We start from the raw sequence: 18,223 nt of genomic DNA, 5'->3' as shown, positions 1-18,223 counted from the left end.
GTGGGTTTTAGAAGGATGAAGCCTGTCATCGGCTCCTCAATTCAATACCATGCTCATCAATTACCATCAGCCTCTTTTATCTTGTGTCAAACACCGAGAATAGACTCAATCAAGTGAACACAATCCTTCCGCACGCTGCCATTTGGGTTAAAAGACATCTGATGAGATCACAAGCAAGGCTGCACGTTGGCTGTTGTCTACCACTCTAAGTGCTAGCGTTCCACAGAGCACTAAGTTCCAAAAACCATGTATCACTTATTTTTCTCACAGTCTCTCAAGGAACCCCTAGTGGCGTCATGTGGAAACCTAGGTTTCTGAAGAACCCCGCTTAAGAAACTCTGCTCTAGAAGTTTTGTCCTCATTCTCCTACCCATGATCCCCTCATTCTTCCTATGATTACTCATCTCCTATTTAAGTTGCCATTTTTCCTCCCCTCTGCTGTCTGTCAGTTCGAACCTTACATGGTTTCTGTGAGGAGGGAAAACATCCCGGAAAGTAAGCCTATGAGCTTTTAATTTTTACTTCTGTTTTGGAGTATACTGAAGGAGAGAAAATGACACCCAATGGTCTATTTAGAAGAGGAGAAAAAACAAACAAAAACACCCCACAATATTAACACTGTGGTATATAACCATGCCACATGTCTTTTTAGCAAAGACATTTGAAGGCCTAAAAACATTAAGACAGCCCTCAATTAAGACATTGAATTTAAGTAAACAAGCCTTTATAACCCTCCCAAACTTTTATCGACTCCCTCTCCCTGCCAAAATTCACACGAATCTGTCTTATTTTTTTTTTTTCCCTGACAGGTAGGGGATGTTTTATCCTATAGAAAAAGAACCACAACTGTTTATTTGGTTGATTCTTCCACAGTCCCTACTTCCTAGTTTGCTGATTTAATGTAAAGTGTAGTTCTAGTCTGCAGTGTTTTCCATTTGTGTTATACCAATTTATGATTTAAATGATTATAAATTATCAAATATCTCTATCAGTGAGTTGAGGAAAAGCAAAAAGCACATGCTGGCAGACAAACAGGTGAATATTTTGAGGACAGCAATAGACACCAGTGGAAACAGTCTTGTGATCAGGTTAGACGACTGTCAGTTCACAATGTGCTTCACGGGACCACACATTTCTCACCAGCTTCAAGATATTTCTATGTCAGAATGATGACCAGGCAGATCTGAGTATCAGATGTGAAGTGGAGGGTATTAAAGATCTTTTCTCATTACTTTTGTTCTCCTTTAGCTGGTATATCCCAGGAAATAGGTGTTTCACAAAACTTATTTCCCATTAATTGTAATAATCCCTTTTAAGTGACAGTTCACTTTTAATCTTATTTTTAGTGGAAATATATCGAAACAGCATTACACATTTTTCTGGCTTTCTAAACTATTGGCATTTGAATGTTTAAACTTTGGGTAAGATGACTTAGGGGTCCCTATCAATTGTGGAAGCAACTTACCATCCTGCATCATGCTCACTACCCTCAAGTTCCTGAAACACAACCGGCAAGGGAGGTTTCTCACCTCAAATATACCTTTTATTTATGGACAGAGGTTCTGTTCTGAGTTTCTGCCATTTTCAATGCCTTGGTGGGTTAGGATAAAGAACATGAAAGAAACCCTAAATCCTACTTTTACTTCTCATCTGAGGTCAATTCCTGAAGTCTGCAAAACTGGCAAGCCTTCTGAGTGAACTTGGTCTTTTCTCAGGGCGAGATGCCCTAGGGAAATGTGAATCCCTAGGAAGTTGACATTTCCCTCTTCTGAGATTTTCTTAAGGAAATCTCAGTCCCTCATATAAATATTTTAGTTCCAACCTTTCAGTTCTATAGGCAGGCAGGAACATGTCTGACTGAACTCTGGGCTGAAACAGCTAGGCTACACATGGGATTCTTGGCTTAAATGCGTTCATAAATAAAGAGTCTCGAGAGACTATTCGTTTTCACTTACATTCTTTTTCTTTCAAACTATATATGTGCTATGCATTTGAGTGGTTTTCAGAACAAAAGGCATAATGGTCCTTGGGCAGCTAGAACAAAATAGTTGTGAGGGCTCAAAAATGGCAGCCAGGACAGCCATGCGGATTTTCGAACACTTATAGAGGTATTTCTACCATATTTAGTCTTTCTTCACCCCAGCTGAGAATTACTCATGCATGGGCACTGGAAGCACATGCTTTGTTGAAAATAACTGGGTTGAATACACCATAGTTTTATATTCAGGAGCCCTGGGATCTTGTCCTGGTTCTGCTGCTCATTAGCTTTATTAGACCAGGGCTAATTATTTTACATTTATCATCCTCATGTTTCTTACCTGTAAGAGACATTAATGTGTAACAACCAAATTTTGTTGAAGATTATATGATAACGATGTATGTGAAACTTTGATTATTATAGATTGTTATAAAAATGTAAAGTTGGGGGTGCCTGAGTGGCTCAGTCAGTTAAGCATCCAACTTTGGCTCAGGTCATGATCTCACATGAGATCAAGCCCTGCATCGGGATCTGTGCTGTCAGTGCAGAGCCTGCTTTAGACCCTTGGTCCTCCTCTCTCTCTCTGCCCCTGCCCTGCTCACACACTCTCTCTCTCAAAAATAACTAAACACAAAAAAATCATTAAAGAAAATTAAAGTTGCATGACTAGCAGGGAGAAGGGGAGTGGAGGTTTGTAGGAAAGGTAGCAGGAGGAAACACCCATGGTCATTTTGTCTAGCCATCTTTCTAAAGCCTTCTCATGAGACAGGGGATTACTAAACTGTTCAAAGCCTGAGACATTCACTGAAATGACATTTGAATGAAATGACATTTGAATGAAATGACATTTGAATGAAAATGAAATGAAACTAAATGACATTCATTTTATTGTGGTGTGGGGTTACTATATATAAAATATAGGATCTTAAGTAATACATCCTCTCTTATCCTCCCTGAACTTATTTGGGTGGTGTCCCTGGCAAGGCTTCCTTCAGCAGGCCCAGCTGTCATCTGGTTCTCCATGTTCTGTGACTGAGGTGGGTAAAGTGGGTACCATCCTTAGGCATAATTATGGACCCTAGGCGAGGGGTATAGAGAAAAAAGCCTATGCTAATGAACTCCAGGAGAGCAACTTTTAGCAAAGGAGATAAACTACGTAAATAGTTACAACATCACTAACCTAAAGTGGTAAGAAAGTGCAAACTGTATTTTCCTGCAATCAGGTCTAGAAAGCTCAGGAAGGTTTCCAGGATGGTGTGATGCTTGAGTTGAGTCTTAGAAGACAAGCACCAGTAAGGGGGAGAGAATTAGATGCTGTTCTAGGTACAGGGAGAAGCGTGAGTAAATGCGTAGGGTTGTGTGAGTAGAAAATTTGATTAGTAGCTTGAAATTGTTGGAGCCAACAGTGCAAGGAAGGAAGTAACGAGAGACACAACCAGCACACAGGGCAGAGGATGCGTAATAAAGGGTGTAGCCCACCTTAGAAACTTCAGTTTTATCCTGGAGTCAAAAGGGAACTACTGAAGAGGGTTTTGTGTGGGTTTTTTTTTTAATGTTTATTTATTATTTTGAGAGAGAGAGAGAGCGTGGGGCGAGGGGCAGAGAGAGAGGGAGACAGAGGATCTGAAGCAGGGTCTGTGTTGATGCAGGGATCAAACTCATGAACCGTGAGATCATGACCAGAGCCGCAATCAAGAGTAGGATGCTTTACTGACTGAACCACCAAGGCGCCCCCTATTGAAGAGTTTTGAATAGATAACGTGGCACAGTCATATTTGCATTTTTGAAAACAAATGTTCAAAAAAAATTTTTAAAGAAACCAAGTCATGCACTTGGTAAATTTGAGGGGAATGTGACTGGAAACCTGTTAGGAGGCTTTTTGAGTAATAATTTAGGTCAAACATTGAATTTAGGAATTTAGCATTATAAACATACATAAAAGTATCTGTAATGTATATATTGCATATAAATATAATAATTATTATATATTATCATAGGTGTAATTACTTTATGTGATCATATATCACATTATATGTTTATGATATGCATATTAGATGTATTATATAATGCATGATGTGTTACAATATGTATCACATATAATCTGTATTATATGTTTGTGATATATGCATTATATTGTAACATATTCCATAATACTACATATATTATGATATATAAATATATAAAAGTTATATTTATATAATTTTTAGGCAGAGGCTTGTTTTCTCCCATTATGCATATAGAGAGTGTTTTCAAATAGAGTTCCTTTGGAAGCTGGATCAAGAAATCTGGATAGACTAAAAAATGGCTAAAGGGACAGTCATATAAGTTTTGGGAACACTACAGAGATATTTCTAACATATTTAGTCATCCTGTCACCCACTTGAAAACCATTCATGCACAGGCACTTGAAGTATTCTTGGCTGCAAATTGCTAGGTTGAAAATATTATAGCATTTTATACCAAAATCTTTCTCATTGTTATTGACATCTTAGAATATGATGACTTTTTATTATGATGATAAACAACAGTTTACTTTTCTTCTACTAGAGAAAATGAATTGAAACCTGCAGGACAGTATTAGCATGGGTTTGTTCACAAGTTTCTCTAAAGTGAATTCTTCAATTAAATGATTAATAATTTCAATTGCTACTCATCCAAGAAACATCATGCTTGACTACACTTTTAGTATGACATAGTCATTACTTATGACTAGGGATTTCTCCTTCACCAAACAAAATTTATGATGTTTACTCAGGTCTACTCCAGCATGCAGGTAAAGTCAGCAAAGGTACCAAGGTAAGTGAGAAAGTCAAGTAGCTACTGTCTTCAAAGTGTCCCCCTGGGCACCTGATACATACTTTCCGAGTTGCAATGTTTCACATTTTCCTTGTAAGTGATAACCTCAACCTGCCTCCATGCTTTTCTATATGTCATTGTATCATATTAACTGAAAAAAATTTGAATATGCTTGTAAAAAGGGTAACACAAGTGTCCCATCTTCAGAATAGATGGGTATTAAACAGTAATTCTGGGAATGATTTAGTGGAGAGACATGATGCTATACTGATCTGGAATCGACTCCTAGCTCAACTACTTCTTGGCAATGTGACCTAGGGCAAGAATTTAGTCTGCAAGGACATTGATTTCCTCCTACAAACTGTGAGTAATAAAACTTACCTCACAGAGTTATTTTGATAAAAGTATTTAAAGTGTCTCACTTGGCAAATAACAGACATTCTACAATTATTACTATCTTTTTATTCTTTGCTGTCACTTTCTGATAATTGGTATTTTTTCCCCTTTCATCACTGGCTACTCTTCCTCAATTTTCTTTGTCATCTCTTCCTTGCTAACTGCTGGAGTACTAGAAATATGTGATCTGGGAAAACCTTTGTTTTCTATCTATAGTGCTACATGGCCTCACTCAGTTCCAGGAACATTCTCAGTATGCTTATGACTCCCAAATCTTTATCTCCAGCCATGGCTTCCTCCAGTCAATCTGGACTGCCTACTTGAAATCACTGCATGGATGCCTAATAGGCATTTTCCATAGTAAGTAAATATTATGTTGTTATTACTATAAATTTTATTACTATAATTATAGATGCTGAAGGCATATCAATAGGAAAAACAAATGGAATTCCTCTCCATACATTTATGCTCTGGAAATACTATATCAAAATAAATAAATTATATGGTATGATAGTAATAATTGCTATGGAGAAAAATAAAACAAGTGAAATAGATATTTTTTTTACTGCTTCATGGATTATCCCATATTTAGTACCTTAGAACAATGCATATTTGTCATCTCCCAGTTTCTGAAAGTCAGGAATACAGGCATTGTTTAGCTGGGCAGTTCTGGCTTAGGGTCTTTTATGAGATTTCAGTGGAGATATTCATCAGGCCTATAGTCATCCAAAGACTCATTTGAGACTAGAGGATCTGTTTCCAAGATGGCTTTTTCATGTGCCTTCTGACAGGAGGTTTCACTCCTAGAGAGCCTACTTCAAGAAACTGGAGACCTTCTGAATCATAATGCATGTACATGAAGGTCCAGAGCAACATTCTTCATAATATCCAACTGTTCATCAAAGTAAATGGTATATTACTTGGGGTTCCACAGAGAAACAGAATCAATAGGATATGTATATGTATATGTATACGCAGATGTATATGTATATGTATGAGGAGATTTATTATAGGAATTGGTTCCCGTAATTTGGAGCCCGAGAAGTCCCACCATCTGCCATCTGCAAGCTGGAAAACCAGGAAAGCTGGTAGCATGGTCCAAGTCCAAAGGCCTGAGAATCAGGAACACTGATGTCCAGGGCAGAATATGGATGTTCCAGCTCAAACAGAGAGTAAATTCTCCCTTCCTCTGCTTTTTTGTTCTAGTCTGTCCCTCAGTGGATTAGATGATGCTCACTGCATTGGTGAGGGCAATCTTTACTTAGTCTACATATTCAAATGCTAATCTCTTCCAGAAACATCCTTACAGATACACCCAGAAACAATGTTTTCCTGCTACCTGAGGATCCCTTAGCTCAATCAAGTTGACACATAAAATTAAACATCACAAATGGATAATTTTGGCATATTCATAAATAGATTTCTTTAAAGCAGTGAAAAATGAGTCAGCTTTAGCTATGTGCAACAACATAGAGGAGTCTCACTCCTGGGTTAAAAGAAGCAAAATGCAAAAATACATACAGTATTGATTTATATTTAGTTCAAAACCAGGCAAAAAATCTACATTTTTTAGGGCTGCATTCATGGATGGTAAAATTTAAAGAAAAATCAAGGTCATGACTTTCACCAGAATCAGGATGACGATCATTTTGATAATCAGAAACTATTAGCCAGAGATTGAGAATTTTAATCCAGAATGAGCACATGGGGATATTTGGGGATTCTAGTAATTTTATAATTCTTTTTCTAATGTTTATTTTATTTATTTTGAGAGAGTCAGGCAGAAAGAGAAGGAGAGAGAGAATCCCAAGTAGGCTCTGCACTGTCAGCGCAGAGCCCGATGCGGGCTTGAACTCATGAACTGTGAGATCATGACCTGAACTGAAATCAAGAGTCAGATGCTTCACCGACTGAGCCACCCAGGTGCCCCTTTTATGATTCTTAATCTAGACGGTGATTAACAGACATATGCTTATAATTTTTATTAAACTCTACATGTTTAAGTCACTTATCTATATGGGCTTTATATTTTACAATTAAAAGGAAAAAAGATTGTGTGGTCACAGTAGGCCACAGTAGGCCACTCAGTGATATGCAAAAGAGATATGAAAAAGGTAAAGAAGAGAGTTCTCTTCAAAAAAAAAGAAAGGAGGAAGAACAATTATGCAATGGATTACTCTGGTACTTTTAAAGGGGAATATTTGTTCCCAGTTCCTGACATCTCCCTTTTTGTGAAGGAAGGACCTTCATTAGGGTGCTGCTCCTGGCAAGTATCTACTCTCCATTATTCTTTCCCTGAGGGGCAGTTAGAGGGATGGAGAGGGAAATGACACCTAGTTGATGAGTTTTGGAGAAAAACTAGAGCATTAACAGCTCAGGCACTTTCTCTTTTTTTTTTCTTTTGCGAGTGAGCTAATTGCTGGGACCACATGTTAGTTTCTGTTCCTCTAAATATAGGTACCATCTAGTGAGGTCTACTCTAAATCTAACCATAAATGGGTCAATAAGGTTTTCCCATTCAGGAGCTAAGTATGAGGAAGCTTACTTGCTCACAAAAGAAGCTACATTCTCAAATTTCTGCCTTGTTAGTAACAAACATAAGTAATTTGATATTCATCTGCTGACTTCTGGCCTTATTCTTTGGATTGATATAAAACCTAAGTGGGTGGAAAATAACCTTATTTATCCCCCTGTGCCTTTCTACAGTCTTGGGCTGCTGTCAGCTCATTTTGATGAGGACTTTATCTAGCTCCCAAATTTGTCCTGCTCTAGTACTGTGAATGGTATTATGGCACTCCTTGTGACTTAGAGGTTTAAAAGTAATTTTATCTTCCTTCTTGTTTTCCAGATCAGGACTAAAATAGGGCTTTTATGATCAGCTTACAGTTATGGACCCATTTTGGAAGCAGGCCCTCAAGATTTCATGACAACAATGCCAATCAATAAGCAAAGCTAATTCGAGGATGTACACATGAGAAAAACAATATAGGAGTAAAAGCTAATAGCACAAAAAACATGGAACAAAGCTACATAAACATAAGCTAATACATAAACTAATAAGCATCTCCCTTCTGATGTGCCTTTGCTGCATGAAACAAAGTAAGATTAGAACACAAATGTCTTCAATTTCAATGAGCCAAGAGGCATATTGTATCTATTTTCGAAGCATAGGGTAAGACAAAGAGCATGTACGGTACAATGAAAACTCTAACAGCTCAATAAAATAATTATTGTTTATAATAAAAATATTATTAACAATAATATGTGTAAGGTCTCTATGAATTGGTAGCTGTTACTGCTAGCTATTAAGAGTACTGCTGGTGTCGGGAATCAGAGTGAGAAAGAGGAGGATTATGAAAACCCCAAAGAAAAGTCTAAGATCTATTTGTTTCCATATGTATCTTCCTCATTACCTCATCCTCCTCCCAGATTTACTTAATTCCTTCCTGTCTGCCTTCCTGTCCTTTCCTTACAGTTGAGTCTATGACTGCTCTTTAAGAAACTGACATTTGTAGTAAAAACGAATAAATAAAATAGAGAAAAGGGGGTGTATTTTGGCAGCTGTGAAGTAAAGAGGCTCATGAGGCCTAAGGAAAATTCTAAGCTCTCATGAGAGATCAACATAATATTCTAAATTCAAATGGAAGAGAAGCAGAGCCAATGTGGGGTTCAGGATGTGACCAGAAAAAGATGACTTAGCTGTCTTTCACCAGGCTTTTTACTAGGTGCCATTATCTTGGTGAATTTGTCCAAGTCCAGGCTATGATCATCAGCTTTGCAGTCTTAGAAATCTGAAAGGTTTTTGTTTGTTTGTTTGTTTCCAACACAAGTGGAATCACAGTAATTAAGCTCATCAAAATGATGTAGAAAATCGGAATATTAATATGTTAATTTAAAAAGAAGAGTGACACTTTTACATAAAGTAGCACTCTTTTTACTGGCATTTCTAGAAAGTGGTTATTAAGTACACAGGCAAGTTAAAGTCTGAAGAATGCTTGGTGAGTACAGAAACAGAACAAGTCCCCCATTATCCCACATGTTCACCTCTTCAGTAAACTTCAGTATCAAAAGACAGATACTCTTCTTTCCTTTTTTTTATTTAATTTTGTTTAATTTGTATTCATTTTTGAGAGACAGAGGGAGGCAGAGCATGAGTGGGGAAGGGGCAGAGAGAAGGAGACACAGAATCTGAAGCAGGCTCCAGGTTCTGAGCTGTCAGCACAGAGCCCAGCACGGGGCTCGAACTCATGAACTGCGAGATCACGCCCTGAGCCAAAGTCGGACACTCAACCGACTGAGTCGCCCAGGCACTCCACACTCTTCTTTCCTTTATCAGAGAAGCCATAGTGGAGTTCTTTAAAAAATGCAAAACAGTACAATTTGTCCCTGTGTAAAACTCTTCAACTGCTTGCTATCACAGACAGAAACCCTAAGCCCTTTGCATTGCCTGAAAGTCTCTGTATATCATGACCCCAGTTTACCCCAAGAGAATTTAATCAGAGATGCTTAACTTTTAGAGCAATATTTCCAGGCTTACAAACACAATTAATGAAATTTCTGTCAGAAAAATTATTTTTATTGGGACTTCGGAAGTATCTACCTCATATTCCTCTTTTCTTCCCAGAAGTGTGTTTTTACAACTTATTTTTAATAATGCGGTGTTAAATTAATTAAACAAGGAGGCCACTGACTGCTGTGGCTCTAATGCCATGGCTGTCTATGTAAGCAAATCAAAATCAAAGCCTGTAAGTGCCTCAAGATTATGAAAGCAAACCACTAACTAAGGACAATCAATCCCAAACAGTCAACTAGGCTTAAGTTGTAGCCAATCACATTTTTTCCTTTCTTTCCCTCTCCACTTTTTCTGTGTAGTTGTTTTCCCTGGTAGGGAAAACCTCCTGGTAGGGGTGGGAGCAGGGGGGAGCATCCCTAACCACTTCAGTTTAGCACTGCCTGGTGGAAAGTGACACATACTCAAATAAACTCTCCAAAGTTTTTAATATGCCTCAGTTTATCTTTTAACAACAGGTTTATTTTTGGTGAAACAACTTACTTTGAAAATCAATTGTTACCAAAATGGGCATTATCTCGATTAATGATTTATTACAACATCTAATGTCAGTCACAGGGATTTAGGAAGTGTCAGAGGACCTTGCTTATTCATTCATTTAAGAGTCATAAAGCACCCTCTAACTATCCTACTGTCTTAGGTGTGGAGCAAGAAAGCAACAACAAATTAGATTTCCTGCTTTTTCATAGGGCTTAATATTAGGTGTAGGGGGATATAGATATCAGACAGACCCAAGATGCATGCAGAAAATTAAGAGGGTAGAAAGATACAGAATGATTATATTGTAAGGAAAGGAAGAGAAACCTTAGCCACTGTAACTGGACAAATATAATCCAAAAGGAGATTTATATAGATAGTTAACATATGAAAAATTCCCTGTGGCTTAGAGTAGGACTTAATAATTTATATGCAATATCATTACTAGGAACATGAGCTCTGTTTATCTAAATACTAATATGTTACATTTGGATGGGACCTCAGATTCTATATTGCCCGATAGGATCCCAAGTGAATTCTTTTGTGTATTGGAAAGGACTTGCAAGAGGGAAAAAGCTGGTTCAGATAACTATGCACATTTTAAGGTACTTTAAATTCTTGAGAACTCTCAAGAATGCTTAAATGTGGTTCATAGGAACAAACTACTTGCTATTAAATACTTTAGAGGATCTGATTATCTTCTTCAGCAAACAGTTCTGCTACTCTCAGCCAGCTGTCTCACCAGATAAACTATGAGGATTGCTAAAAGGCCAAGGGGGTATTTCGGAAAGTATGGTTAACTTGAGACATCTCTTTTAGGAAGATACATTAAAACCTGTACCTGAACTATTATGAAATGTCAAGCTACTTAGGTGATGAAAAAAAAAACATTCAGAAGACATCATTCCAGTTTAATCTTTTTTGAAGATTTGGGAAGGGTAGGTGAGCCAAAAGCCAACATAGTGATTATTTCATAGAAAAATGAAGTATGCCAGTAGATACTGACCATGAAAAACATTGTTGAACAGCTTTATTCTCCAGTTTTGATTTCCCGAAAATATATTCATGACGATTAGATTTATCTCTTAAAGCAATTAGAAAGAGAATCCAGGGGCACCTGGGTGGCTCAGTCGGTTGGGCATCCAACTTTGGCTCAGATCAAGATCTCGCAGTTGATGGGTTCGAGCTCCATGTCAAGCTCTGTGCTGAGAGCTCAGAGCCTGGAACCTGCTTCGGATTCTGTGTCTCCCTCTCTCTCTGTGCCTCCCCCGCTCATGCTTTGCCTCTCTCTCTCAAAAATAAAATAAACATTAGGGGGGACCGGCAGAAGATGGTGGCGTAGGAGGACGCTGGGCTGACCTCGCGTCCTGCTGATCACTTAGATTCCACCTACACCTGCTTAAATAACCCAGAAAACCACCAGAAGACTAGCAGCACGGAGTCTCCGGAGCCAAGCGCAGACGAGAGGCCCACGGAAGAGGGTAGGGAGGGCAGGAAGGGCAGAGAGGCGGTGTGCGCTGCACGGACTGGCAGGAGGGAGCCAGGGCGGAGGGGCACCCTGCTGGCCAAGCAGAGCCCCGAGTCTGGCTTGCAAAAGTGGAGGGGCCAGACGGAGTGTGTTCCGACAGCAAGCGGGACTTAGCATCTGGGAGGTCATAAGTTAACAGCTCTGCTCAGAAAGTGGGAAGGTTGGAGGACAAAGGGAGGGAGAGTTGCTGAGCCCCGGGACGACAGAGCTCAGTTTGGCAGGGAACAAAGGCGCTCGCCAGCACCATCTCCCTCGCCCGTCCCCCCGCCAAAATCCCAAAGGGAACCAGTTCCTGCCAGGGAACTTACTCGCTCCACGCAAACACCCAACGCTGTGTTTCTGCAGATCCATCGCTCCGGCGGGTCTGACTCCCTCCTGGTGCCACAGGGCCCCTCCTGAAGTGGATCACCTAAGGAGAAGCGAGCTAAGCCTGCCCTTCCTGCCCCTGTGCACCTTGCCTACCCACCCCAGCTAATACACCAGATCCCCAGCACCACAAGCCTGGCAGTGTGCAAGTAGTCCAGACGGGCCACGCCACCCCACAGTGAATCCTGCTGCTAGGAGAGGGGAAGAGAAGGCACACACCAGTCTGTCGCCCCAGTGGTGGGCTGGGAGCAGACATCAGGTCTGACTACGGCCCCGCCAACCAACTCCAGTTATACACCACAGCACAGGGGAAGTGCCCTGCAGGTCCGCCGCACCACTCCAGGGACTATCCAAAATGACCAAACGGAAGAATTCCCCTCAAAAGAATCTCCAGGAAATAACAACAGCTAATGAACTGATCAAAAAGGATTTAAATAATATAACAGAAAGTGAATTTAGAATAATAGTCATAAAATTAATCGCTGAGCTTGAAAACAGTATAGAGGACAGCAGAGAATCTATTGCTACAGTGATTATGGGAATACGGAATAGTCAGGAGGAGTTGAAAACGCTTTAAACGAGATGCAAAATAAAATGGAAATGACCACGGCTCGAACTGAAGAGGCAGAGGAGAGAATAGGTGAACTAGAAGATAAAATTATGGAAAAAGAGGAAGCTGAGAAAAAGAGAGATAAAAAAATCCAGGAGTGTAAGGGGAAAATTAGAGAACTAACTGATGCACTAAAAAGAAATAATATATGCATAATTGGTATCCCAGAGGAGGAAGAGAGAGGGAAAGGTGCTGAAGGTGTACTTGAAGAAAGAATAGCTGAGAACTTCCCGGATCTGGGGAAGGAAAAAGGCATTGAAATCCAAGAGGCACAGAGAACTCCCTTCAGACGTAACTTGAATCGATCTTCTGCACGACATATCATCGTGAAACTGGCAAAATACAAGGATAAAGAGAAAATTCTGAAAGCAGCAAGGGATAAACGTGCCCTCACATATAAAGGGAGACCTATAAGACTCGTGACTGATCTCTCTTTTGAAACTTGGCAGGCCAGAAAGGATTGGCAGGAGATCTTCAATGTGTTGAACAGAAAAAATATGCAGCCGAGAATCCTTTATCCAGCAAGTCTGTCATTTAGAATAGAAGGAGAGATAAAGGTCTTCCCAAACAAACAAAAACTGAAGGAATTCATCACCACTACACCAGCCCTACAAGAGATCCTAAGGGGGATCCTGTGAGACAAGGTACCAGAGACATCTCTACAAGCATAAAACATACAGACATCACAATGACTCTAAACCCGTATCTTTCTATAATAACACTGAATGTAAATGGACTAAATGCAGCAACCAAAAGACATAGGGTATCAGAATGGATAAAAAAACAAGACCCATCTATTTGCTGTCTACAAGAGACTCATTTTAGACCTGAGGACACCTTCAGATTGAGAGTGAGGGGATGGAGAACTATTTATCATGCCACTGGAAGTCAAAAGAAAGCTGGAGTAGCCATACTTATATCAGACAAACTAGACTTTAAATCAAAGGCTGTGACAAGAGATGAAGCAGGGCATTATATAATAATCACAGGGTCTATCCATCAGGAAGAGCTAACAATTATCAATGTCTATGCGCCGAATACGGGAGCCCCCAAATATATAAAACAATTACTCATAAACATAAGCAACCTTATTGATAAGAATGTGGTCATTGCAGGGGACTTTAACACTCCACTTACATAAAAGGATAGATCATCTAGACACAGGGTCAATAAAGAAACAAGGGCCCTGAATGATACATTGGATCAGATGGACTTGACAGATATATTTAGAACTCTGCATCCCAAAGCAACAGAATATACTTTCTTCTTGAGTGCACATGGAACATTCTCCAAGATAGATCACATACTGCATCACAAAACAGCCCTTCATAAGTATACAAGAATTGAAATTATACCATGCATACTTTCAGATCACAATGCTATGAGGCTTGAAATCAACCACAGGAAAAAGTCTGGAAAACCTCCAAAAGCATGGAGGTTAAAGCACACCCTACTAAAGAATGAGTGGGTCAACCAGGCAATTAGAGAAGAAATTAAAAAAAATATGGAAACAAATGAAAATGAAAATACAACAATCCAAATGCTTTGGGATGCAGCGAAGGCAGTCCTGAGAGGAAAATACATTGCAATCCAGGCCTATCTCAAGAAACAAGAAAAATCCCAAATACAAAATCTAACAGCACACCTAAAGGAAATAGAAGCAGAACAGCAAAGGCAGCCTAAACCCAGCAGAAGAAGAGAAATAATAAGGATAAGAGCAGAAATAAACAATATGGAATCTAAAAAAACTGTAGAGCAGATCAATGAAACCAAGAGTTGGTTTTTTGAAAAAATAAACAAAATTGACAAACCTCTAGCCAGGCTTCTCAAAAAGAAAAGGGAGATGACCCAAATAGATAAAATCATGAATGAAAATGGAATGATTACAACCAATCCCTCAGAGATACAAACACTTACCAGGGAATACTATGAAAAATTTTATGCCAACAAATTGGACAACCTGGAAGAAATGGACATTCCTAAACACCCACACTCTTCCAAAACTCAATCAGGAGGAAATAGCTTGAACAGACACATAACCAGCCAAGAAATTGAATCGGTTATCAAAAATCTCCCAACAAATAAGAGTCCAGGACCAGATGGCTTCCCAGGGGAGTTCTACCAGATGTTTAAAGCAGAGATAATACCTATCCTTCTCAAGATATTCCAAAAAATAGAAAGGGAAGGAAAACTTCCAGACTCATTCTATGAAGCCAGTATTACTTTGATTCCTAAACCAGACAGAGACCCAGTAAAAAAAGAGAACTACAGGCCAATATCCCTGATGAATATGGATGCAAAAATTCTCAATAAGATACTAGCAAATCAAATTCAACAGCATATAAAAAGAATTATTCACCATGATCAAGTGGGATTCATTCCTGGGATGCAGGGCTGGTTCAACATTTGCACATCAATTAATGTGATACATCACATTAATAAAAGAAAAGATAAGAACCATATGATCCTGTCAATCGATGCAGAAAAGGCCTTTGACAAAATCCAGCACCCTTTCTTAATAAAAACCCTTGAGAAAGTCGGGATAGAAGGAACATACTTAAACATCATAAAAGCCATTTATGAAAAGCCCACAGCTAACATCATCCTCAATGGGGAAAAACTGAGAGCTTTTTCCCTGAGATCAGGAACACGACAGGGATGTCCACTCTCACCGCTGTTGTTTAACATAGTGTTGGAAGTTCTAGCATCAGCAATCAGACAATAAAAGGAAATCAAAGGCATCAAAATTGGCAAAGATGAAGTCAACCTTTCACTTTTTGCAGATGACATGATCTTATACATGGAAAATCCGATAGACTCCACCAAAAGTCTGCTAGAACTGATACATGAATTCAGCAAAGTTGCAGGATACAAAATCAATGTACAGAAATCAGTTGCATTCTTATACACTAACAATGAAGCAACAGAAAGACAAATGAAGAAACTGATCCCATTCAAATTGCACCAAGAAGCATAAAATACCTAGGAATAAATCTAACCAAAGATGTAAAAGATCTGTATGCTGAAAACTATAGAAAGCTTATGCAGGTAATTGAAGAAGATATAAAGAAATGGAAAGACATTCCCTGCTCATGGATTGGAAGAATAAATATTGTCAAAATGTCAATACTACCCAAAGCTATCTACACATTCAATGCAATCCCAATCAAAATTGCACCAGCATTCTTCTTGAAACTAGAACAAGCAATCCTAAAATTCATATGGAACCACAAAAGGCCCCGAATAGCCAAAGTCATTTTGAAGAAGAAGACCAAACAAAGCAGGAGGCATCACAATCCCAGACTTTAGCCTCTACTACAAAGCTGTAATCATCAAGACAGCATGGTATTGGCACAAAAACAGATACATAGACCAATGGAATAGAATAGAAACCCCAGAACTAGACCCACAAACGTATGGCCAACTCATCTTTGACCAAGCAGGAAAGAACATCCAATGGAAAAAAGACAGTCTCTTTAACAAATGGTGCTGGGAGAACTGGACAGCAACATGCAGAAGGTTGAAACTAGACCACTTTCTCACACCATTCACAAAAATAAACTCAAAATGGATAAAGGACCTGAATGTGAGACAGGAAACCACCAAAACCCTAGAGGAGAAAGCAGGAAAAGACCTCTCTGACCTCAGCCGTAGCAATCTCTTACTCGACACATCCCCAAAGGCAAAGGAATTAAAAGCAAAAATAAATTACTGGGACCTTATGAAGAGAAAAAGCTTCTGCACAGCAAAGGAAACAACCAACAAAACTAAAAGGCAACCAACGGAATGGGAAAAGATATTTGCAAATGACATATCGGACAAAGGGCTAGCATCCAAAATCTATAAAAAGCTCACCAAACTCCATACCCGAAAAACAAATAACCCAGTGAAGAAATGGGCAGAAAACATGAATAGACACTTCTCTAAAGAAGACATCCGGATGGCCAACAGGCACATGAAAAGATGCTCAAAGTCACTCCTTATCAGGGAAATAGAAATCAAAACCACACTCAGATATCACCTCACGCCAGTCAGAGTGGCCAAAATGAACAAATCAGGAGACTATAGATGCTGGAGAGGATGTGGAGAAACAGGAACCCTCTTGCACTGTTGGTGGGAATGCAAATTGGTGCAGCCACTCTGGAAAACAGTGTGGAGGTTCCTCAGAAATTTAAAAATAGACCTACCTTATGACCCAGCAATAGCACTGCTAGGAATTTACCCAAGGGATACAGGAGTACTGACGCATAGGGGCACTTGTACCCCAATGTTTATAGCAGCACTCTCAACAATAGCCAAATTATGGAAAGAGCCTAAATGGCCATCAACTGATGAATGGATAAAGAAATTGTGGTTTATATACACAATGGAGTACTACATGGCAATGAGAAAGAATGAAATATGGTCCTTTATAGCAACGTGGATGGAACTGGAGAGTGTGATGCTAAGTGAAATAAGCCATACAGAGAAAGACAGAAACCATATGTTTTCACTCTTATGTGGATCCTGAGAAACTTAACAGAAACTCATGGGGGAGGGGAAGGAAAAAAAAAAAGAGGTTAGAGTGGGAGAGAGCCAAAGCATAAGAGACTGTTAAAAACTGAGAACAAACTGAGGGTTGATAGGGGGTGGGAGGGAGGGGGGGTGGGTGATGGGTATTGAGGAGGGCACCTTTTGGGATGAGCACTGGGTGCTGTATGGAAACCAGTTTGACAATAAATTTCATTAAAATAAATAAAATAAATAAAATAAACATTAAAAAAAAAAGAGAATCTGGCAAGACAAAATCCTCAACATTTGGTAAAAGAGAGCCAGAAAGAGGCATGACTTTGGAAATTTGGTCTGTAATAAATTTACCTCAGTAGTTCTATCAGGAAAAATTGTAAAATGATAGTACCCTAAAAAAGTTCATAATTAGAAATACCAAATACTGGCAGTGTTTAAATGTTTTAAGATGGCAACTCTTAAGATGGAGTTATTTTTGGGGGCGACTGGGTGGCTCAACTTGGGGGCTCAGAAACTGGTGGCTCAATTTTTTGGGGGTGACTGGTTGATTAAGCGTCCGACCTTTGGTTTCAGGGTCATGGTTTCATGTGGGGCCTGCTTGAGATTCTCTCTCTCTCTCTCTCTCTCTCTCTCTCTCTTTCCCCATCCCCTGCTCGCACTCTCTGTCTTCTCAAGATAAATAAATAAACTTAAAAAAAAAGATGGAATTATTTTTAATGGCTTTGGAAAGGAAACTAGCTATATGGCAAAAACCTGTACTTAAATCTTTTCTCTATATTTACCATGTCTATATATCCTGGTAAGTTATTTTCTTTATCACTTTTTTCTATCTTTCTCTGTCTGTCTGTCTGTCTCTATATATGTATGTATCATACATATGTATACATATGTACATACAAATAAATACTTATGTTTATATGTACATACTTATGTATATGTATATACTTACATATTTATTAGCTAAGGTATACACTGAAAGTTACTATATGTTATCTT

The sequence above is a fragment of the Panthera uncia genome, chromosome D4, assembly GCF_023721935.1.
Source record: "Panthera uncia isolate 11264 chromosome D4, Puncia_PCG_1.0, whole genome shotgun sequence".
Classification (NCBI taxonomy): domain Eukaryota; kingdom Metazoa; phylum Chordata; class Mammalia; order Carnivora; family Felidae; genus Panthera; species Panthera uncia.
The sequence above is the reverse complement of the archived record's forward strand: the minus strand, read 5'-3'. Positions refer to the sequence as shown.